The sequence below is a fragment of the Acipenser ruthenus genome, chromosome 10, assembly GCF_902713425.1.
Source record: "Acipenser ruthenus chromosome 10, fAciRut3.2 maternal haplotype, whole genome shotgun sequence".
Classification (NCBI taxonomy): domain Eukaryota; kingdom Metazoa; phylum Chordata; class Actinopteri; order Acipenseriformes; family Acipenseridae; genus Acipenser; species Acipenser ruthenus.
In genome coordinates this window covers 22,132,604-22,155,230 of record NC_081198.1, presented here as the reverse complement: position 1 = coordinate 22,155,230, position 22,627 = coordinate 22,132,604, and the positions used below count along the sequence as shown (strand labels likewise).

At 48.2% G+C, this 22,627-nt stretch overlaps 8 non-coding genes and 2 pseudogenes across 8 annotated transcripts; all 10 read left to right on the top strand.

The window, feature by feature from the left end:
- Positions 1 to 493: 493 nt before the first annotated feature.
- Positions 494 to 684, top strand: LOC131739028 (U2 spliceosomal RNA). The gene has a single exon (XR_009330196.1). It is a non-coding gene; the product is annotated as a U2 spliceosomal RNA (small nuclear RNA).
- A 598-nt stretch (positions 685 to 1,282) lies between these two features.
- Positions 1,283 to 1,473, top strand: LOC131739095 (U2 spliceosomal RNA). The gene has a single exon (XR_009330262.1). It is a non-coding gene; the product is annotated as a U2 spliceosomal RNA (small nuclear RNA).
- Positions 1,474 to 2,072: 599 nt separating this feature from the next.
- On the top strand, positions 2,073 to 2,263 carry LOC131739263 (U2 spliceosomal RNA). Its single transcript, XR_009330431.1, has one exon. It is a non-coding gene; the product is annotated as a U2 spliceosomal RNA (small nuclear RNA).
- A 598-nt stretch (positions 2,264 to 2,861) lies between these two features.
- Positions 2,862 to 3,052, top strand: LOC131738951 (U2 spliceosomal RNA). Its single transcript, XR_009330119.1, has one exon. It is a non-coding gene; the product is annotated as a U2 spliceosomal RNA (small nuclear RNA).
- A 2,152-nt stretch (positions 3,053 to 5,204) lies between these two features.
- Positions 5,205 to 5,396, top strand: LOC131738404 (U2 spliceosomal RNA). The gene has a single exon (XR_009329947.1). It is a non-coding gene; the product is annotated as a U2 spliceosomal RNA (small nuclear RNA).
- A 598-nt stretch (positions 5,397 to 5,994) lies between these two features.
- Positions 5,995 to 6,185, top strand: LOC131739027 (U2 spliceosomal RNA). The gene has a single exon (XR_009330195.1). It is a non-coding gene; the product is annotated as a U2 spliceosomal RNA (small nuclear RNA).
- Positions 6,186 to 13,267: 7,082 nt separating this feature from the next.
- On the top strand, positions 13,268 to 13,422 carry LOC131738793 (U2 spliceosomal RNA; annotated as a pseudogene).
- A 583-nt stretch (positions 13,423 to 14,005) lies between these two features.
- LOC131739026 (U2 spliceosomal RNA) lies at positions 14,006 to 14,196 on the top strand. Its single transcript, XR_009330194.1, has one exon. It is a non-coding gene; the product is annotated as a U2 spliceosomal RNA (small nuclear RNA).
- A 7,058-nt stretch (positions 14,197 to 21,254) lies between these two features.
- Positions 21,255 to 21,409, top strand: LOC131738792 (U2 spliceosomal RNA; annotated as a pseudogene).
- Positions 21,410 to 22,007: 598 nt separating this feature from the next.
- LOC131739025 (U2 spliceosomal RNA) lies at positions 22,008 to 22,198 on the top strand. Its single transcript, XR_009330193.1, has one exon. It is a non-coding gene; the product is annotated as a U2 spliceosomal RNA (small nuclear RNA).
- The last annotated feature ends 429 nt before the right edge of the window (positions 22,199 to 22,627 follow it).

The window sequence follows — 22,627 nt, the reverse complement described above, 5'->3', positions numbered from 1 at the left end:
ATGGGTGTAAATGTAAAAAATGTAAAATCTCTTTCTCTCTTTCTTTCTCTCTTTCTCTCTTTCTTTCTCTCTTTCTTTCTTGCTGTCTTTCTTTCTTTTATTCACATGTGGTGATGATGTAGACAGCAGCAGGTTGTTTCCTGGGAGCATGCAGCTAACCAGACAAGTGTGGTGGAACATGTCCCTATGCCAGGACCTTCTTAGCAAGCCAGCCAGCCAGCGAGTCACAGTTGTAGTTACCCAAGGCACCTTGCACAGCATAGCAGCTTGGCATGACTATTTGTAAGACGCACTCCGCCAGTTTATGTTTTGTTTTTGGTGTTATGTGTGTGTTTTTGCTTTGTTTTGTTTCCTCCTGCTTAAATTGCACATATCCCCTCTGGAAGCAGCAGCCCGTTTTTTGGGGGTCTGCTTGTGCTTGGAATTTTGCACCCACCTTTGAATCCCCCTGTGCTGTCCGGGCTGGGGGGCCCCGGGCAAGGGCCAAGTCGCCATCGCTTCTCGGCCTTTTGGCTAAGATCAAGTGTAGTATCTGTTCTTATCAGTTTAATATCTGATACGTCCCCTATCAGGGGACCATATATTAAATTGATTTTTGGAATCGGGAGATGGAACAGGGGCTTGCTCCGTCCACTCCACGCATCGGCCCGGTATTGCAGTACCTCCGGGAACGGTGCACACCTTTCTCTAACGTTGGTCAAAGTCAGATCTGGATCTCTCCTGTGAGCATTTTGTCTACCCCTGCTGGAGGGAGAGTGCCAGTGTTGATGCAAGTTTTCCCGCCGTTTTACTTCTTTTTTTTTCTTTCTCTCTTTCTTTCTTTCTCTCTTTCTTTCTCTCTTTCTCTCTTTCTTTCTCTCTTTCTTTCTTGCTGTCTTTCTTTCTTTTATTCACATGTGGTGATGATGTAGACAGCAGCAGGTTGTTTCCTGGGAGCATGCAGCTAACCAGACAAGTGTGGTGGAACATGTCCCTATGCCAGGACCTTCTTAGCAAGCCAGCCAGCCAGCGAGGCACAGTTGTAGTTACCCAAGGCACCTTGCACAGCATAGCAGCTTGGCATGACTATTTGTAAGACGCACTCCGCCAGTTTATGTTTTGTTTTTGGTGTTATGTGTGTGTTTTTGCTTTGTTTTGTTTCCTCCTGCTTAAATTGCACATTTCCCCTCTGGAAGCAGCAGCCCGTTTTTTGGGGGTCTGCTTGTGCTTGGAATTTTGCACCCACCTTTGAATCCCCCTGTGCCGTCCGGGCTGGGGGGACCCGGGCAAGGGCCAAGTCGCCATCGCTTCTCGGCCTTTTGGCTAAGATCAAGTGTAGTATCTGTTCTTATCAGTTTAATATCTGATACGTCCCCTATCAGGGGACCATATATTAAATTGATTTTTGGAATCGGGAGATGGAACAGGGGCTTGCTCCGTCTACTCCACGCATCGGCCCGGTATTGCAGTACCTCCGGGAACGGTGCACACCTTTCTCTAACGTTGGTCAAAGTCAGATCTGGATCTCTCCTGTGAGCATTTTGTCTACCCCTGCTGGAGGGAGAGTGCCAGTGTTGATGCAAGTTTTCCCGCCGTTTTACTTCTTTTTTTTTTCTTTCTCTCTTTCTTTCTTTCTCTCTTTCTTTCTCTCTTTCTCTCTTTCTTTCTCTCTTTCTTTCTTGCTGTCTTTCTTTCTTTTATTCACATGTGGTGATGATGTAGACAGCAGCAGGTTGTTTCCTGGGAGCATGCAGCTAACCAGACAAGTGTGGTGGAACATGTCCCTATGCCAGGACCTTCTTAGCAAGCCAGCCAGCCAGCGAGGCACAGTTGTAGTTACCCAAGGCACCTTGCACAGCATAGCAGCTTGGCATGACTATTTGTAAGACGCACTCCGCCAGTTTATGTTTTGTTTTTGGTGTTATGTGTGTGTTTTTGCTTTGTTTTGTTTTCTCCTGCTTAAATTGCACATTTCCCCTCTGGAAGCAGCAGCCCGTTTTTTTGGGGTCTGCTTGTGCTTGAAATTTTGCACCCACCTTTGAATCCCCCTGTGCCGTCCGGGCTGGGGGGCCCCGGGCAAGGGCCAAGTCGCCATCGCTTCTCGGCCTTTTGGCTAAGATCAAGTGTAGTATCTGTTCTTATCAGTTTAATATCTGATACGTCCCCTATCAGGGGACCATATATTAAATTGATTTTTGGAATAGGGAGATGGAACAGGGGCTTGCTCCGTCCACTCCACGCATCGGCCTGGTATTGCAGTACCTCCGGGAACGGTGCACACCTTTCTCTAACGTTGGTCAAAGTCAGATCTGGATCTCTCCTGTGTGCATTTTGTCTACCCCTGCTGGAGGGAGAGTGCCAGTGTTGATGCAAGTTTTCCCGCCGTTTTACTTCTTTTTTTTTCTTTCTCTCTTTCTTTCTTTCTCTCTTTCTTTCTCTCTTTCTCTCTTTCTTTCTCTCTTTCTTTCTTGCTGTCTTTCTTTCTTTTATTCACATGTGGTGATGATGTAGACAGCAGCAGGTTGTTTCCTGGGAGCATGCAGCTAACCAGACAAGTGTGGTGGAACATGTCCCTATGCCAGGACCTTCTTAGCAAGCCAGCCAGCCAGCGAGGCACAGTTGTAGTTACCCAAGGCACCTTGCACAGCATAGCAGCTTGGCATGACTATTTGTAAGACGCACTCCGCCAGTTTATGTTTTGTTTTTGGTGTTATGTGTGTGTTTTTGCTTTGTTTTGTTTTCTCCTGCTTAAATTGCACATTTCCCCTCTGGAAGCAGCAGCCCGTTTTTTTGGGGTCTGCTTGTGCTTGAAATTTTGCACCCACCTTTGAATCCCCCTGTGCCGTCCGGGCTGGGGGGCCCCGGGCAAGGGCCAAGTCGCCATCGCTTCTCGGCCTTTTGGCTAAGATCAAGTGTAGTATCTGTTCTTATCAGTTTAATATCTGATACGTCCCCTATCAGGGGACCATATATTAAATTGATTTTTGGAATCGGGAGATGGAACAGGGGCTTGCTCCGTCCACTCCACGCATCGACCCGGTATTGCAGTACCTCCGGGAACGGTGCACACCTTTCTCTAACGTTGGTCAAAGTCAGATCTGGATCTCTCCTGTGAGCATTTTGTCTACCCCTGCTGGAGGGAGAGTGCCAGTGTTGATGCAAGTTTTCCCGCCGTTTTACTTCTTTTTTTTTCTTTCTCTCTTTCTTTCTTTCTCTCTTTCTTTCTCTCTTTCTCTCTTTCTTTCTCTCTTTCTTTCTTGCTGTCTTTCTTTCTTTTATTCACATGTGGTGATGATGTAGACAGCAGCAGGTTGTTTCCTGGGAGCATGCAGCTAACCAGACAAGTGTGGTGGAACATGTCCCTATGCCAGGACCTTCTTAGCAAGCCAGCCAGCCAGCGAGGCACAGTTGTAGTTACCCAAGGCACCTTGCACAGCATAGCAGCTTGGCATGACTATTTGTAAGACGCACTCCGCCAGTTTATGTTTTGTTTTTGGTGTTATGTGTGTGTTTTTGCTTTGTTTTGTTTTCTCCTGCTTAAATTGCACATTTCCCCTCTGGAAGCAGCAGCCCGTTTTTTTGGGGTCTGCTTGTGCTTGAAATTTTGCACCCACCTTTGAATCCCCCTGTGCCGTCCGGGCTGGGGGGCCCCGGGCAAGGGCCAAGTCGCCATCGCTTCTCGGCCTCTTGGCTCAGATCATTGTATGTGGCCTGCCCGCAGCTTTGATTTTCAAGGGGAAGAGAAGGCGAAGGCATGGCGGAGACTGCAGTAAAGCCCCCAGGACCTCGTCTGAGGAACACGATTCGTTTATTGAAGAAAGAAGGAACCCCTGCAATGACGAGGAACGATTTTGTTAACCAAGTGCTGAACAGGATGAAGGTGGATTTCGATGAAGTGTTCTGTCTCCAGGATTTCCAGGCAAGAGGAATTTTTGATTTGACTTTTAAATCAGAAGAGTATTGTAGATGTGTTTGGAAATGCATGAAGAACAATGAAGAGAAGAGGCCTTTGTGTTTTTTTGTTTTGGAAGCGCTTTTTAGACAAGAAGTAAGAGTGGTGAATGTGCATATGTACAACCCGTTTGTGCCTGTGGAGGATGTGTCTACTTTTTTGGGACAATATGTTAATGTGGTTAGGCCGCCAGAGAAATGTTTGGATGAGTTCGAGATGTGGAATGGCACTTGGAGGGTGTGGACGAGGTTCCGCCCTAGTGAAAAGGGGTATGAGGGGGTGAGGCATCCGCCTTCCTCCTTTTCGATTGGATCGAATAGAGGATTTTTGTTTTATTTTGGACAGCCTGAAGTCTGCAGGAAATGTAATGAAATGGGACACAAGGCTGAAGAGTGTAAGGACTTGTTCTGCAGGAACTGTAATAAAAAGGGGCATAACACGAAAGACTGCAAAGAAAAGAGAAAGTGTAATTTGTGTGGGAGTGTTAATCATTTGTTTTATAAGTGTCCACACAGGGCCAAAAGCTATGCTGGGGCTGCTGGTGCGGGGAGCGGTGAGGAGGACAGTGGTGATGAGGAGGACAGCAGTGATGGAGTGGACGGAGCGGAAAGTATGGAGGTGTCTGGAAAGAAAGGTGCAGAGGATAAAGGTGGAAAGAAGATGACTGCGGAGAAACTAGTTACAGTGCCATCGGCTGAATCCGGGAAGGTGAGCGAGTCTGTGAAGGGGAAGCAGCAGAGACAGCCTGCGGAGAAAAGGACAGCAGAAGAAGCGGGAGTGAGGGAGCCTGTTATAGAGTCTGGGAAGGAACAAAAGAAAGACTGGGCTGATCGAATGGAAGAGGCTGAAAAGCGAAAAGAGACTAGTGGGAAAAAGACGGATAAAAAGTGATAAATGTCTGGTTTTCTTTTTGCTTATTATTTTATGTAATAGTTTTTTTGTTTTTTTGTGGAAAAAGTAAATGACTTAAAAGTTAGAGGAAATGATTTGCATATATGGAAATTTGTTTTGTAAATGTGGTTTTGAAAACACTGTGAAAAAGGAAAAGAAAGGAAAATGGATAAAAGTGTGAGTGAGGATGTGAGTGTGAATAATTTTGATTTTGGTGAATGGTTGAAATGATGACTGTTTTTGAATTTGTTGATTTTTGTGTTGAATAATATGCATATATGTTAATTGTAAATGTGGTTTTTGATGTAGAAGAAAAATGTATACGTTTTTGTGTTGTCTTTCTTTAAGTGTAATAATTTTGTGTTGATTTTTGTATTGAAATATTGTTTTTGTTTGATAAGATTTAATAAAAAAAAAAAAATCTGTTCTTATCAGTTTAATATCTGATACGTCCCCTATCAGGGGACCATATATTAAATTGATTTTTGGAATCGGGAGATGGAACAGGGGCTTGCTCCGTCCACTCCACGCATCGACCCGGTATTGCAGTACCTCCGGGAACGGTGCACACCTTTCTCTAACGTTGGTCAAAGTCAGATCTGGATCTCTCCTGTGAGCATTTTGTCTACCCCTGCTGGAGGGAGAGTGCCAGTGTTGATGCAAGTTTTCCCGCCGTTTTACTTCTTTTTTTTTCTTTCTCTCTTTCTTTCTTTCTCTCTTTCTTTCTCTCTTTCTCTCTTTCTTTCTCTCTTTCTTTCTTGCTGTCTTTCTTTCTTTTATTCACATGTGGTGATGATGTAGACAGCAGCAGGTTGTTTCCTGGGAGCATGCAGCTAACCAGACAAGTGTGGTGGAACATGTCCCTATGCCAGGACCTTCTTAGCAAGCCAGCCAGCCAGCGAGGCACAGTTGTAGTTACCCAAGGCACCTTGCACAGCATAGCAGCTTGGCATGACTATTTGTAAGACGCACTCCGCCAGTTTATGTTTTGTTTTTGGTGTTATGTGTGTGTTTTTGCTTTGTTTTGTTTTCTCCTGCTTAAATTGCACATTTCCCCTCTGGAAGCAGCAGCCCGTTTTTTTGGGGTCTGCTTGTGCTTGAAATTTTGCACCCACCTTTGAATCCCCCTGTGCCGTCCGGGCTGGGGGGCCCCGGGCAAGGGCCAAGTCGCCATCGCTTCTCGGCCTTTTGGCTAAGATCAAGTGTAGTATCTGTTCTTATCAGTTTAATATCTGATACGTCCCCTATCAGGGGACCATATATTAAATTGATTTTTGGAATCGGGAGATGGAACAGGGGCTTGCTCCGTCCACTCCACGCATCGGCCCGGTATTGCAGTACCTCCGGGAACGGTGCACACCTTTCTCTAACGTTGGTCAAAGTCAGATCTGGATCTCTCCTGTGAGCATTTTGTCTACCCCTGCTGGAGGGAGAGTGCCAGTGTTGATGCAAGTTTTCCCGCCGTTTTACTTCTTTTTTTTTTCTTTCTCTCTTTCTTTCTTTCTCTCTTTCTTTCTCTCTTTCTCTCTTTCTTTCTCTCTTTCTTTCTTGCTGTCTTTCTTTCTTTTATTCACATGTGGTGATGATGTAGACAGCAGCAGGTTGTTTCCTGGGAGCATGCAGCTAACCAGACAAGTGTGGTGGAACATGTCCCTATGCCAGGTCCTTCTTAGCCAGCCATATACTCTGGCTTCTCTTCAGTTCGAATAAATCTTTCTAAGACTAAGGCTTAGAGGGTAGTGGCATTGCCTGCTCCCTCCGAGGGTCTGTGAGAGGTTTGTTCGGGTGAGGAGGAACAGAATTTTTTTTATTTTTGACTGGCTTTCTTCAGCTCGGCAACTTTTTGGAAGACTAATGCTCAGTCTGGTTTTGGCTTGCCCAATCCAGGCCGAGGGTCTTTCAAGATTTTGTTGACTGTTGAGAGCAGTTTTTTCTTTTTCAGGCGGTTCCCGTTTTTTTCTTTTTCAGGCGGTTCCGGCTTTTCCAGACGTTCCTGGAGTTAGAGAGAAGGAGGACCTACCATCCAGACGACCTTTGAGGACCCTTTGATGACCTAGACGACCTCATCCCCAGCCCTTGATTGTAATCGAGATCCAGACCGAGAGAGCAGCAGGCGCCCAGCAGAGGGCGCCATCTGGGAGGAGCAGAGGGCGGCCCCGGACCCCGAGGAGGCGTCACAGCCACGATTCTTCCTACGTGGTCTCGGTGCCAAGCAGCGCCCCCTACTCCGCCAGGGAAGGACACCGTTCACCTGGGGAGGGGGTCCCTCTTGCGAGGCGACCATCTCCTCAGGGACTAAAGTAATAGTTCCTTCAACTGCCCAGATTTGCTGCTTACGTTGTCTCTTTTCCGTAGAGAGAGACAACCCGGACGTCCAGAGGCTTCTCCCACCCCAATCGGAGGAGCCAGCTGAAGGATGGCGTTCCGGCCAACCCAGGAAACCAGGAGGCACAATGCGGTGCGTTTCACAAGAAACAAGCAAGATGAAACGGAACCAGGACTGACGAGACTGGAGTTCAGCCGGACCATTCTTCAGAGGGGTATGGGTTTTTCCCCTTCTGACTTGAATTGTTTGGTGAAATTGCCAGGGCTTAAGGAAGTGTTTGAGGTCAGTTTTAGGAACCCCCAAAAGTTACAAGAAATGTGGTCCTTTTGGGGGGAGAATAAATATCTCGCTCCATACAAAGAATTTTGTGTGGATGCACTGACAGACAGAGAAATGAAAGTTGTTACTGTCCAATTTTTCAATGAGGCTGTTAGCGACTATGATATTACAACATGGCTTAACCGCTATGGGAGGGTGTCATCAGAAGGGAGGAAAATTACAGATGAAGATGGGGTTTGGACAGGAGCCAGAAAGTGGCTGGTACGCCTTAATGTTGATCCATCGGGCATTGGAGGCGTCCGCCACATTCCAAACTCCATAGTGTTAGGGCCCAACAGAGGGCTGGTATTCTATAATGGGATGCCAAAACTCTGCAGGAAATGTGGGGAATTAGGACACCTGACGGCCGCGTGTACTGTAGTCAAGTGCAGGAACTGCGGCGCCCCCCACGAGACCAGCCACTGCAGAGAAGAGAGGCAGTGCAATTTGTGTGGAAAGAAGGGGCACCTGTTTAAGGACTGCCCCTCTTCCTATGCCAACATGGCCAGAGCCAGCAAGGCAAACATGAACAAGCCTAGGCCTGAGCAGGAAGAGGGAGCAAGTAACAAAGATCAGTCCACATCACCACCAACAGTATCCAAGACCCAGACTCCAGCACCACCATCATCACCAGCACCCCCTCACCCCCCCGCCCCCGAGACATGTCCCGTTTTACGAGGACCCCTTCCCCCAGCCCAGAGAGAGAGTACAACAGCCACTCCACTAGCTCCTCCAGTAGCTCCTCTGATGCAGAACACGAGTCAGGGAGGGAGCCCGGACCCAGCAGCGGCCCCCCCCTGAGTAGGGCCCTCTCAGCGCCAGCACTCCCCCTCGGCTCTCGTTATGACGCCATAAGGATTGAGTCCGTGGGGGAGGAAAGCAAAAGCGACAGTGAAAGTGAGAGTGAGAAGGAGGGGAAGGGAGTGAAGAACCAGCAGAGGGTGGGGAAAAGAAAGGGTAGAGACGAGGGGGGGAAAAGAAAGAAGATCAAGATCAAAGACAGCAAGTTGCAGGTGGCCCCCATAGATCCAAAACCAGCTAATGTCCACACAAAGTCCCCAGTCTTGCCCTCGCAGGCAGAGACGGAGGCGAGTGGGACGGCTACACTGCCGCCTAGTGGGCAGGTAGCAGCCAGCCAGGGCATCCCCAGCCAGCCTTCCCAGTCGTTGGCACAAACCCTAGCACACCTCGCAGAAGAGGTGTTCACTAATGCACCGAGGGAGAGGTCGGGGTCAACACCTTCCCTGACCAGCAGTACCTCTGTAGCAATGACCCTCTTCAAGCGAAGGGCCTCCCTTCAAAGCATCCTTGACCCCCTCCCTTGTATGGGCAAAACCAGGGGCCCCCTAGAGGTCCTCCTAGATACAGCACTGGAGGACATGGGAATACCCCTGGACGCGGTAAGCCAGAAGTCTGCTAACAGCTCCAATTCAACAGACGGTAACAGCCAAAGAATGCTGTCTGTCATAACCCCCCCCCAGGACAAAGCTGACCCACACGTTCCGAGGGGCCCTGAGCAAGTTCCACCAGACTTACCTTGTGGGGAGTTGAATAGCCCCAACAACTCCACGTACTGTGCATATAAAGACGGTGCCTTCTTGGACGAGGCAGCAGTGAGTACCTTCTCAGGGGTGATGGGAGTTGCAAATAAGCCCAAGCCCCCTCGAAGCAAGCGTAGAGCTAAGAGTAGGAAGAGTGTCCCGACCTCCCAATCATAGTCGCTATGGGGTGGACGCAGCGACTCCTTTTCTTGTTAGCTACCCTGATGGCCCTGATATGTGTGTCTGTTAATGTCAGGAGCATCAGGGAGACACAAAAAAGATTTGATGTACTAAACTATCTAGCTAACTTGAAAGCAGATCTCATCTTTCTGCAGGAGTGTGGTATTTCGTCGAGCCCTGATTATAGGGACCTGAAGGAGAGTTGGACCCTGGGGGACTCCTTCTGGTCGGGCTCCAACATAGCCAGAGCCGACGGAGTAGGTATCCTGTTTAAAAACCCATTTATTACCTCCCGCAGCAGCAGGGAGGTAGAACCTGGTAGAATTCTGAGCGTGGATGTGACATACAACAACACTCCCCTCAGACTGGTCAATGTCTACGCACCCACTAACCAAAACGAAAGAGTTCAATTTTTTCCACAGCTGCGTCCACTCCTGCTGGGGAACGTACCCGTCATCGTGTCAGGTGACTTCAATTGTGCTCTGAGGGACGTAGACCGGAGCAGGCCACGCAACGACCGCTCTAGTAGAGTTTTGTCCTCCGTAATATCTGATTTCTCCCTGTGTGATGCAGGTAAGGACCTGGTGCCTCCCTTTACCTGGGTGAGCTCATCTGGGACCTCCTTCTCCCGTATAGATCTCGTCCTGCATACCAGCTCCCTTACAAAGACGGCAGTAGACACCCAGGCCGTCTTCTTCTCTGACCATAGGCTCCTGCAGGTAACATTGCAGGTCCCTCAGACATCCCAGATGGGGTCAGGGGTTTGGAAATTAAACACCTCCTTACTCGATGACCCCTCCATAGCTGCAGCCTATAAGAGCAGGCTTGTTGAGTGGACCACTTTGCGTGACCTATTCAACTCCCCTATAGAGTGGTGGGAGATGGTCAAAATCAGAACTAAGGGTTATTTCATAGCAGCAGGCAAGAGGAAAGCAAAAGAAAGGAGGGCCAAATATAAACACCTGAATGCTGCCCTCCAGCATCTGAGCCTGCTTCAGCTTCGGGGGTTCCCTGTAAGCGACGAGATAGCCCAGACCAAGCTAGATCTTTCAGTGCTTTGTAGGGAGGAACAACGAAAGGTCATGCACAATGCAAAAGTGCAAAAAATGGAGGAAGACGAAAAGTGTACTCGCTTCTTCTTCCAGAAAACGAGGGAGAAGCTTCACTTGATGTCCTCCATGCTCGACAGCAGGGGGAGGATAGTAGAGGATAGTGAGGGAGTGAAAAAAGTGGTAGAGAACTTCTATAGGGACCTATATAACATCAAAGCTACAGATGACACCCTGATAGAGTGGTTCCTGAGCCAGTTGGAGCCTGACTCAGTGCGGGACGACGAGGAGGAGGAGAAGGACCCAGAACTCACGCTGGAGGAGCTCACCCAGGCGGTTAAGACCATGAACACCGGTAAGACGCCAGGTCCAGATGGCATCCCGGGTGAGTATTACCATCTTTTTTGGGACATGCTAAAAGTCCATTTAGCGGAGGTCTACAGAGCGGTCTACAGGGAGAAGCGGTTGGGCCCTTCTATGCGGGAGAGTGTAATTACTCTCCTTCATAAGAAAGGGGAAGTTAAAGATCTACGGAATTGGCGCCCAATCAGCCTCCTTTGCGTGGATTACAAGATACTAGCCAAAGCTCTGATGCTCCGGCTACAAGTACACCTCCCTTTGGTCATTGGCCCCGACCAGGCTTGTGGCGTCCCAGGGAGGTCCATCACGGATATTTTAATGTTAACAAGGGACATTCTGGCTTATTCTAGAGAACGGAACCATCCCCTCTGCCTGTTCAACCTTGACCAGGAGAAGGCGTTCGATAGGGTAAGCCATGAATATATGTACAAAGTGATGGACCAGATGAAATTCGCTCCTGGACTTAGGGAGTGGGTTAAAACCATCTATACAAACATTAGTACCCGAGTCTTGGTGAACAGGCACCTGACTGGTAAAATATCTATCCAGTCAGGGGTCAGACAGGGTTGCCCACTATCCCCACTGCTATATGTCGTGTGCATTGAACCCCTCCTGCAGGCAATTCGTAGGGATACCAATATAACTGGTTTCCAGCTGCCTGGATCCAACGGGGTCCAGGTCAAAACAACAGCATATATGGACGATGTGTCACTCATTTGCACCAACACATCGTCGGTATCTCGGATTAGTAATATCCTTGAGAAGTACTGCACGGCGACCGGGGCAGTGATTAATAAGTCCAAGAGCGAAGTCTACGTGTCTAAAAATTGGCAGGTAGATAGGGAACTGTCGGACATGTACCCTGTCAAAAAGGACAAAATCAAGATTCTGGGCCTCATTTTCGAGAACAATAGCTCGGGGGCCCAGAGCTGGACGGCGGCCATTAACCAGGTCCGTAAAAAGATTGGCGGATGGAGCACAAGATCCTTAACAATGACGGGTAGAGTATTAATAACCAAGTCTATACTGTTCCCCATCCTCTCTTATGTAGGAAAAATCTTTCCCCCAGACAGGACCACCAAAAAAGTGGTGGACCGCATTATCCACCGCTTTATCTGGGGCAGCAAGATGGAGAGGGTAAAACGAGCCACCCTGAGTAAAGCCGACAAGAAGGGAGGTAAGGGGGTCCCGGACGTTGTGCAGCTCACCCGAGTGCAGGGGCTCACGCAAACTATCAAGAACATCCAGGCCCTGGACAGGAAGGTATGTTACATGAATCGTTTCTATTTTGCCACCTGTCTCAGGGCCTTGGGCCTCTGCACTATTGATAACACCGTGCCATACTCCTGGGACCCCCCATTGTATTATAGAACCTTAAGGGACACTATATATAAATTGGGCTTAGATAAAGCAAAATTGGCCTCCTGGGAATACAAGGCTGTAACTAAATATCTTGCCGGTTCCCAGGAAATTGAAAAAGTAGCTACTTTCTCCCTCACCCAAAGCCAAAAAATCTGGGAGAATGTGTCTCACAGCTGCCTCAGTAATGTCCAGAAGGATATAGCATGGAACACCGTCCACAGTGCACTCCCCACTCGAGCGTTCATGTTCAGGAGGGGACTAGCCCAAGTAGAAACATGCCCCTATGCAAAGTGCCGCAAGAGAGAAACACCAGCCCATATCTTCTGGGAGTGTGATGTGGCTGGCAGTGTCTGGCTCTCTGTCTCTGTCTTCCTAAACAGGTTTGCTGACACGGCCAAGATGACCGCTGAGACTGTGCTCTATGGGCCTGCGGGAGGAATCACTACCAGCACAGCTAAGTGCGTTTGGCGTGTCATCAATGTTGTCAAGCAGATCCTGTGGGAAGGCCGTAACGTCTGTGTCTATCACAAGCAGGAGCTAGACACTATCACCACGACCAGAAGGGCACAAACTCTTATCAAGGACTTTGTAATTCTGGACATCCGGACCCTCGGGAAGGACAAGGCCTGCGCGGAGTGGAGGATCGCCGGACTTCAGGACGTGAAGATGGAATAAAGGAAAAAACTGGAACCGCTAGCTCATAGGAGCGGGACTACGGGGCACCGCTAAGCCTTTTATTTATTTTGTCATGCCAGCATTCCGCCCTTTTTAGCTGGCATGACCGTTTTTCAACGGTGCCCTGGTTTTATGTAGTCTTTTTGTTTCAGTTTTATGGACTTTTATTTGATTTACGTTGAATGTTTTATTTGATTTTGTTTTGTTTTGTTTTATGTATCTTTAAGATTTTTAATGTAAACTATTAAAAGTTACATTTTAAGTGTTTTAAAATTTTAGAATTTTAACGCACTGTTTTACACACTGTCCCTTTTCCCCTGTCCCTGTTTTAGTAATATAGTTTTATGTTCACTTTTGAACCTTTTTAGAGAGCACTCCCCGGCCCTCACAAGCACTGTTTTTTTATAGATGGTTCTTTTTTTCCAGTCACTTTTAAAACAGCACAGGTTTTTTTCATGTTGATTTTAATCTGTGTCTGTTTTAACCATGTACAAAGCACAATTGTCTTGGTGTTTTTAAATGTATTTTAAATGCTTTTAAAACAAAATGTATGTCTGTATGTATGAATGTCATCTTTAAAAGAAATGTAAAATGAATGAAAAAACGAATGGGTGTAAATGTAAAAAAATGTAAAATCTCAATAAAAGAGTATTAATATCTGATACGTCCGCTATCAGGGGACCATATATTAAATTGATTTTTGGAATCGGGAGATGGAACAGGGGCTTGCTCCGTCCACTCCACGCATCGGCCCGGTATTGCAGTACCTCCGGGAACGGTGCACACCTTTCTCTAACGTTGGTCAAAGTCAGATCTGGATCTCTCCTGTGAGCATTTTGTCTACCCCTGCTGGAGGGAGAGTGCCAGTGTTGATGCAAGTTTTCCCGCCGTTTTACTTCTTTTTTTTTCTTTCTCTCTTTCTTTCTTTCTCTCTTTCTTTCTCTCTTTCTCTCTTTCTTTCTCTCTTTCTTTCTTGCTGTCTTTCTTTCTTTTATTCACATGTGGTGATGATGTAGACAGCAGCAGGTTGTTTCCTGGGAGCATGCAGCTAACCAGACAAGTGTGGTGGAACATGTCCCTATGCCAGGACCTTCTTAGCAAGCCAGCCAGCCAGCGAGGCACAGTTGTAGTTACCCAAGGCACCTTGCACAGCATAGCAGCTTGGCATGACTATTTGTAAGACGCACTCCGCCAGTTTATGTTTTGTTTTTGGTGTTATGTGTGTGTTTTTGCTTTGTTTTGTTTTCTCCTGCTTAAATTGCACATTTCCCCTCTGGAAGCAGCAGCCCGTTTTTTTGGGGTCTGCTTGTGCTTGAAATTTTGCACCCACCTTTGAATCCCCCTGTGCCGTACGGGCAAGGGCCAAGTCGCCATCGCTTCTCGGCCTTTTGGCTAAGATCAAGTGTAGTATCTGTTCTTATCAGTTTAATATCTGATACGTCCCCTATCAGGGGACCATATATTAAATTGATTTTTGGAATCGGGAGATGGAACAGGGGCTTGCTCCGTCCACTCCACGCATCGGCCCGGTATTGCAGTACCTCCGGGAACGGTGCACACCTTTCTCTAACGTTGGTCAAAGTCAGATCTGGATCTCTCCTGTGAGCATTTTGTCTACCCCTGCTGGAGGGAGAGTGCCAGTGTTGATGCAAGTTTTCCTGCCGTTTTACTTCTTTTTTTTCTTTCTCTCTTTCTTTCTTTCTTTTTCTTTCTCTCTTTCTTTCTTGCTGTCTTTCTTTCTTTTATTCACATGTGGTGATGATGTAGACAGCAGCAGTTTGTTTCCTGGGAGCATGCAGCTAACCAGACAAGTGTGGTGGAACATGTCCCTATGCCAGGTCCTTCTTAGCCAGCCATATACTCTGGCTTCTCTTCAGTTCGAATAAATCTTTCTAAGACTAAGGTTTAGAGGGTAGTGGCATTGCCCGCTCCCTCCGAGGGTCTGTGAGAGGTTTGTTCGGGTGAGGAGGAACAGAATTTTTTTTATTTTTGACTGGCTTTCTTCAGCTCGGCAACTTTTTGGAAGACTAATGCTCAGTCTGGTTTTGGCTTGCCCAATCCAGGCCGAGGGTCTTTCAAGATTTTGTTGACTGTTGAGAGCAGTTTTTTCTTTTTCAGGCGGTTCCCGTTTTTTTCTTTTTCAGGCGGTTCCGGCTTTTCCAGACGTTCCTGGAGTTAGAGAGAAGGAGGACCTACCATCCAGATGACCTTTGAGGACCCTTTGATGACCTAGACGACCTCATCCCCAGCCCTTGATTGTAATCGAGATCCAGACCGAGAGAGCAGCAGGCGCCCAGCAGAGGGCGCCATCTGGGAGGAGCAGAGGGCGGCCCCGGACCCCGAGGAGGCGTCACAGCCACGATTCTTCCTACGTGGTCTCGGTGCCAAGCAGCGCCCCCTACTCCGCCAGGGAAGGACACCGTTCACCTGGGGAGGGGGTCCCTCTTGCGAGGCGACCATCTCCTCAGGGACTAAAGTAATAGTTCCTTCAACTGCCCAGATTTGCTGCTTACGTTGTCTCTTTTCCGTAGAGAGAGACAACCCGGACGTCCAGAGGCTTCTCCCACCCCAATCGGAGGAGCCAGCTGAAGGATGGCGTTCCGGCCAACCCAGGAAACCAGGAGGCACAATGCGGTGCGCTTCACAAGAAACAAGCAAGATGAAACGGAACCAGGACTGACGAGACTGGAGTTCAGCCGGACCATTCTTCAGAGGGGTATGGGTTTTTCCCCTTCTGACTTGAATTGTTTGGTGAAATTGCCAGGGCTTAAGGAAGTGTTTGAGGTCAGTTTTAGGAACCCCCAAAAGTTACAAGAAATGTGGTCCTTTTGGGGGGAGAATAAATATCTCGCTCCATACAAAGAATTTTGTGTGGATGCACTGACAGACAGAGAAATGAAAGTTGTTACTGTCCAATTTTTCAATGAGGCTGTTAGCGACTATGATATTACAACATGGCTTAACCGCTATGGGAGGGTGTCATCAGAAGGGAGGAAAATTACAGATGAAGATGGGGTTTGGACAGGAGCCAGAAAGTGGCTGGTACGCCTTAATGTTGATCCATCGGGCATTGGAGGCGTCCGCCACATTCCAAACTCCATAGTGTTAGGGCCCAACAGAGGGCTGGTATTCTATAATGGGATGCCAAAACTCTGCAGGAAATGTGGGGAATTAGGACACCTGGCGGCCGCGTGTACTGTAGTCAAGTGCAGGAACTGCGGCGCCCCCCACGAGACCAGCCACTGCAGAGAAGAGAGGCAGTGCAATTTGTGTGGAAAGAAGGGGCACCTGTTTAAGGACTGCCCCTCTTCCTATGCCAACATGGCCAGAGCCAGCAAGGCAAACATGAACAAGCCTAGGCCTGAGCAGGAAGAGGGAGCAAGTAACAAAGATCAGTCCACATCACCACCAACAGTATCCAAGACCCAGACTCCAGCACCACCATCATCACCAGCACCCCCTCACCCCCCCGCCCTCGAGACATGTCCCGTTTTACGAGGACCCCTTCCCCCAGCCCAGAGAGAGAGTACAACAGCCACTCCACTAGCTCCTCCAGTAGCTCCTCTGATGCAGAACACGAGTCAGGGAGGGAGCCCGGACCCAGCAGCGGCCCCCCCCTGAGTAGGGCCCTCTCAGCGCCAGCACTCCCCCTCGGCTCTCGTTATGACGCCATAAGGATTGAGTCCGTGGGGGAGGAAAGCAAAAGCGACAGTGAAAGTGAGAGTGAGAAGGAGGGGAAGGGAGTGAAGAACCAGCAGAGGGTGGGGAAAAGAAAGGGTAGAGACGAGGGGGGGAAAAGAAAGAAGATCAGGATCAAAGACAGCAAGTTGCAGGTGGCCCCCATAGATCCAAAACCAGCTAATGTCCACACAAAGTCCCCAGTCTTGCCCTCGCAGGCAGAGACGGAGGTGAGTGGGACGGCTACACTGCCGCCTAGTGGGCAGGTAGCAGCCAGCCAGGGCATCCCCAGCCAGCCTTCCCAGTCGTTGGCACAAACCCTAGCACACCTCGCAGAAGAGGTGTTCACTAATGCACCGAGGGAGAGGTCGGGGTCAACACCTTCCCTGACCAGCAGTACCTCTGTAGCAATGACCCTCTTCAAGCGAAGGGCCTCCCTTCAAAGCATCCTTGACCCCCTCCCTTGTATGGGCAAAACCAGGGGCTCCCTAGAGGTCCTCCTAGATACAGCACTGGAGGACATGGGAATACCCCTGGACGCGGTAAGCCAGAAGTCTGCTAACAGCTCCAATTCAACAGACGGTAACAGCCAAAGAATGCTGTCTGTCATAACCCCCCCCCAGGACAAAGCTGACCCACACGTTCCGAGGGGCCCTGAGCAAGTTCCACCAGACTTACCTTGTGGGGAGTTGAATAGCCCCAACAACTCCACGTACTGTGCATATAAAGACGGTGCCTTCTTGGACGAGGCAGCAGTGAGTACCTTCTCAGGGGTGATGGGAGTTGCAAATAAGCCCAAGCTCCCTCGAAGCAAGCGTAGAGCTAAGAGTAGGAAGAGTGTCCCGACCTCCCAATCATAGTCGCTATGGGGTGGACGCAGCGACTCCTTTTCTTGTTAGCTACCCTGATGGCCCTGATATGTGTGTCTGTTAATGTCAGGAGCATCAGGGAGACACAAAAAAGATTTGATGTACTAAACTATCTAGCTAACTTGAAAGCAGATCTCATCTTTCTGCAGGAGTGTGGTATTTCGTCGAGCCCTGATTATAGGGACCTGAAGGAGAGTTGGACCCTAGGGGACTCCTTCTGGTCGGGCTCCAACATAGCCAGAGCCAACGGAGTAGGTATTCTGTTTAAAAACCCATTTATTACCTCCCGCAGCAGCAGGGAGGTAGAACCTGGTAGAATTCTGAGCGTGGATGTGACATACAACAACACTCCCCTCAGACTGGTCAATGTCTACGCACCCACTAACCAAAACGAAAGAGTTCAATTTTTTCCACAGCTGCGTCCACTCCTGCTGGGGAACGTACCCGTCATCGTGTCAGGTGACTTCAATTGTGCTCTGAGGGACGTAGACCGGAGCAGGCCACGCAACGACCGCTCTAGTAGAGTTTTGTCCTCCGTAATATCTGATTTCTCCCTGTGTGATGCAGGTAAGGACCTGGTGCCTCCCTTTACCTGGGTGAGCTCATCTGGGACCTCCTTCTCCCGTATAAATCTCGTCCTGCATACCAGCTCCCTTACGAAGACGGCAGTAGACACCCAGGCCGTCTTCTTCTCTGACCATAGGCTCCTGCAGGTAACATTGCAGGTCCCTCAGACCTCCCAGATGGGGTCAGGGGTTTGGAAATTAAACACCTCCTTACTCGATGACCCCTCCATAGCTGCAGCCTATAAGAGCAGGCTTGTTGAGTGGACCACTTTGCGTGACCTATTCAACTCCCCTATAGAGTGGTGGGAGATGGTCAAAATCAGAACTAAGGGTTATTTCATAGCAGCAGGCAAGAGGAAAGCAAAAGAAAGGAGGGCCAAATATAAACACCTGAATGCTGCCCTCCAGCATCTGAGCCTGCTTCAGCTTCGGGGGTTCCCTGTAAGCGACGAGATAGCCCAGACCAAGCTAGATCTTTCAGTGCTTTGTAGGGAGGAACAACGAAAGGTCATGCACAATGCAAAAGTGCAAAAAATGGAGGAAGACGAAAAGTGTACTCGCTTCTTCTTCCAGAAAACGAGGGAGAAGCGGCACTTGATGTCCTCCATGCTCGACAGCAGGGGGAGGATAGTAGAGGATAGTGAGGGAGTGAAAAAAGTGGTAGAGAACTTCTATAGGGACCTATATAACATCAAAGCTACAGATGACACCCTGATAGAGTGGTTCCTGAGCCAGTTGGAGCCTGACTCAGTGCGGGACGACGAGGAGGAGGAGAAGGACCCAGAACTCACGCTGGAGGAGCTCACCCAGGCGGTTAAGACCATGAACACCGGTAAGACGCCAGGTCCAGATGGCATCCCGGGTGAGTATTACCATCTTTTTTGGGACATGCTAAAAGTCCATTTAGCGGAGGTCTACAGAGCGGTCTACAGGGAGAAGCGGTTGGGCCGTTCTATGCGGGAGAGTGTAATTACTCTCCTTCATAAGAAAGGGGAAGTTAAAGATCTACGGAATTGGCGCCCAATCAGCCTCCTTTGCGTGGATTACAAGATACTAGCCAAAGCTCTGATGCTCCGGCTACAAGTACACCTCCCTTTGGTCATTGGCCCCGACCAGGCTTGTGGCGTCCCAGGGAGGTCCATCACGGATATTTTAATGTTAACAAGGGACATTCTGGCTTATTCTAGAGAACGGAACCATCCCCTCTGCCTGTTCAACCTTGACCAGGAGAAGGCGTTCGATAGGGTAAGCCATGAATATATGTACAAAGTGATGGACCAGATGAAATTCGCTCCTGGACTTAGGGAGTGGGTTAAAACCATCTATACAAACATTAGTACCCGAGTCTTGGTGAACAGGCACCTGACTGGTAAAATATCTATCCAGTCAGGGGTCAGACAGGGTTGCCCACTATCCCCACTGCTATATGTCGTGTGCATTGAACCCCTCCTGCAGGCAATTCGTAGGGATACCAATATAACTGGTTTCCAGCTGCCTGGATCCAACGGGGTCCAGGTCAAAACAACAGCATATATGGACGATGTGTCACTCATTTGCACCAACACATCGTCGGTATCTCGGATTAGTAATATCCTTGAGAAGTACTGCACGGCGACCGGGGCAGTGATTAATAAGTCCAAGAGCGAAGTCTACGTGTCTAAAAATTGGCAGGTAGATAGGGAACTGTCGGACATGTACCCTGTCAAAAAGGACAAAATCAAGATTCTGGGCCTCATTTTCGAGAACAATAGCTCGGGGGCCCAGAGCTGGACGGCGGCCATTAACCAGGTCCGTAAAAAGATTGGCGGATGGAGCACAAGATCCTTAACAATGACGGGTAGAGTATTAATAACCAAGTCTATACTGTTCCCCATCCTCTCTTATGTAGGAAAAATCTTTCCCCCAGACAGGACCACCAAAAAAGTGGTGGACCGCATTATCCACCGCTTTATCTGGGGCAGCAAGATGGAGAGGGTAAAACGAGCCACCCTGAGTAAAGCCGACAAGAAGGGAGGTAAGGGGGTCCCGGACGTTGTGCAGCTCACCCGAGTGCAGGGGCTCACGCAAACTATCAAGAACATCCAGGCCCTGGACAGGAAGGTATGTTACATGAATCGTTTCTATTTTGCCACCTGTCTCAGGGCCTTGGGCCTCTGCACTATTGATAACACCGTGCCATACTCCTGGGACCCCCCATTGTATTATAGAACCTTAAGGGACACTATATATAAATTGGGCTTAGATAAAGCAAAATTGGCCTCCTGGGAATACAAGGCTGTAACTAAATATCTTGCCGGTTCCCAGGAAATTGAAAAAGTAGCTACTTTCTCCCTCACCCAAAGCCAAAAAATCTGGGAGAATGTGTCTCACAGCTGCCTCAGTAATGTCCAGAAGGATATAGCATGGAACACCGTCCACAGTGCACTCCCCACTCGAGCGTTCATGTTCAGGAGGGGACTAGCCCAAGTAGAAACATGCCCCTATGCAAAGTGCCGCAAGAGAGAAACACCAGCCCATATCTTCTGGGAGTGTGATGTGGCTGGCAGTGTCTGGCTCTCTGTCTCTGTCTTCCTAAACAGGTTTGCTGACACGGCCAAGATGACCGCTGAGACTGTGCTCTATGGGCCTGCGGGAGGAATCACTACCAGCACAGCTAAGTGCGTTTGGCGTGTCATCAATGTTGTCAAGCAGATCCTGTGGGAAGGCCGTAACGTCTGTGTCTATCACAAGCAGGAGCTAGACACTATCACCACGACCAGAAGGGCACAAACTCTTATCAAGGACTTTGTAATTCTGGACATCCGGACCCTCGGGAAGGACAAGGCCTGCGCGGAGTGGAGGATCGCCGGACTTCAGGACGTGAAGATGGAATAAAGGAAAAAACTGGAACCGCTAGCTCATAGGAGCGGGACTACGGGGCACCGCTAAGCCTTTTATTTATTTTGTCATGCCAGCATTCCGCCCTTTTTAGCTGGCATGACCGTTTTTCAACGGTGCCCTGGTTTTATGTAGTCTTTTTGTTTCAGTTTTATGGACTTTTATTTGATTTACGTTGAATGTTTTATTTGATTTTGTTTTGTTTTGTTTTATGTATCTTTAAGATTTTTAATGTAAACTATTAAAAGTTACATTTTAAGTGTTTTAAAATTTTAGAATTTTAACGCACTGTTTTACACACTGTCCCTTTTCCCCTGTCCCTGTTTTAGTAATATAGTTTTATGTTCACTTTTGAACCTTTTTAGAGAGCACTCCCCGGCCCTCACAAGCACTGTTTTTTTATAGATGGTTCTTTTTTTCCAGTCACTTTTAAAACAGCACAGGTTTTTTTCATGTTGATTTTAATCTGTGTCTGTTTTAACCATGTACAAAGCACAATTGTCTTGGTGTTTTTAAATGTATTTTAAATGCTTTTAAAACAAAATGTATGTCTGTATGTATGAATGTCATCTTTAAAAGAAATGTAAAATGAATGAAAAAACGAATGGGTGTAAATGTAAAAAAATGTAAAATCTCAATAAAAGAGTATTAATATCTGATACGTCCGCTATCAGGGGACCATATATTAAATTGATTTTTGGAATCGGGAGATGGAACAGGGGCTTGCTCCGTCCACTCCACGCATCGGCCCGGTATTGCAGTACCTCCGGGAACGGTGCACACCTTTCTCTAACGTTGGTCAAAGTCAGATCTGGATCTCTCCTGTGAGCATTTTGTCTACCCCTGCTGGAGGGAGAGTGCCAGTGTTGATGCAAGTTTTCCCGCCGTTTTACTTCTTTTTTTTTCTTTCTCTCTTTCTTTCTTTCTCTCTTTCTTTCTCTCTTTCTCTCTTTCTTTCTCTCTTTCTTTCTTGCTGTCTTTCTTTCTTTTATTCACATGTGGTGATGATGTAGACAGCAGCAGGTTGTTTCCTGGGAGCATGCAGCTAACCAGACAAGTGTGGTGGAACATGTCCCTATGCCAGGACCTTCTTAGCAAGCCAGCCAGCCAGCGAGGCACAGTTGTAGTTACCCAAGGCACCTTGCACAGCATAGCAGCTTGGCATGACTATTTGTAAGACGCACTCCGCCAGTTTATGTTTTGTTTTTGGTGTTATGTGTGTGTTTTTGCTTTGTTTTGTTTTCTCCTGCTTAAATTGCACATTTCCCCTCTGGAAGCAGCAGCCCGTTTTTTTGGGGTCTGCTTGTGCTTGAAATTTTGCACCCACCTTTGAATCCCCCTGTGCCGTCCGGGCTGGGGGGCCCCGGGCAAGGGCCAAGTCGCCATCGCTTCTCGGCCTTTTGGCTAAGATCAAGTGTAGTATCTGTTCTTATCAGTTTAATATCTGATACGTCCCCTATCAGGGGACCATATATTAAATTGATTTTTGGAATCGGGAGATGGAACAGGGGCTTGCTCCGTCCACTCCACGCATCGGCCCGGTATTGCAGTACCTCCGGGAACGGTGCACACCTTTCTCTAACGTTGGTCAAAGTCAGATCTGGATCTCTCCTGTGAGCATTTTGTCTACCCCTGCTGGAGGGAGAGTGCCAGTGTTGATGCAAGTTTTCCCGCCGTTTTACTTCTTTTTTTTTCTTTCTCTCTTTCTTTCTTTCTTTTTCTTTCTCTCTTTCTTTCTTGCTGTCTTTCTTTCTTTTATTCACATGTGGTGATGATGTAGACAGCAGCAGTTTGTTTCCTGGGAGCATGCAGCTAACCAGACAAGTGTGGTGGAACATGTCCCTATGCCAGGTCCTTCTTAGCCAGCCATATACTCTGGCTTCTCTTCAGTTCGAATAAATCTTTCTAAGACTAAGGCTTAGAGGGTAGTGGCATTGCCCGCTCCCTCCGAGGGTCTGTGAGAGGTTTGTTCGGGTGAGGAGGAACAGAATTTTTTTTATTTTT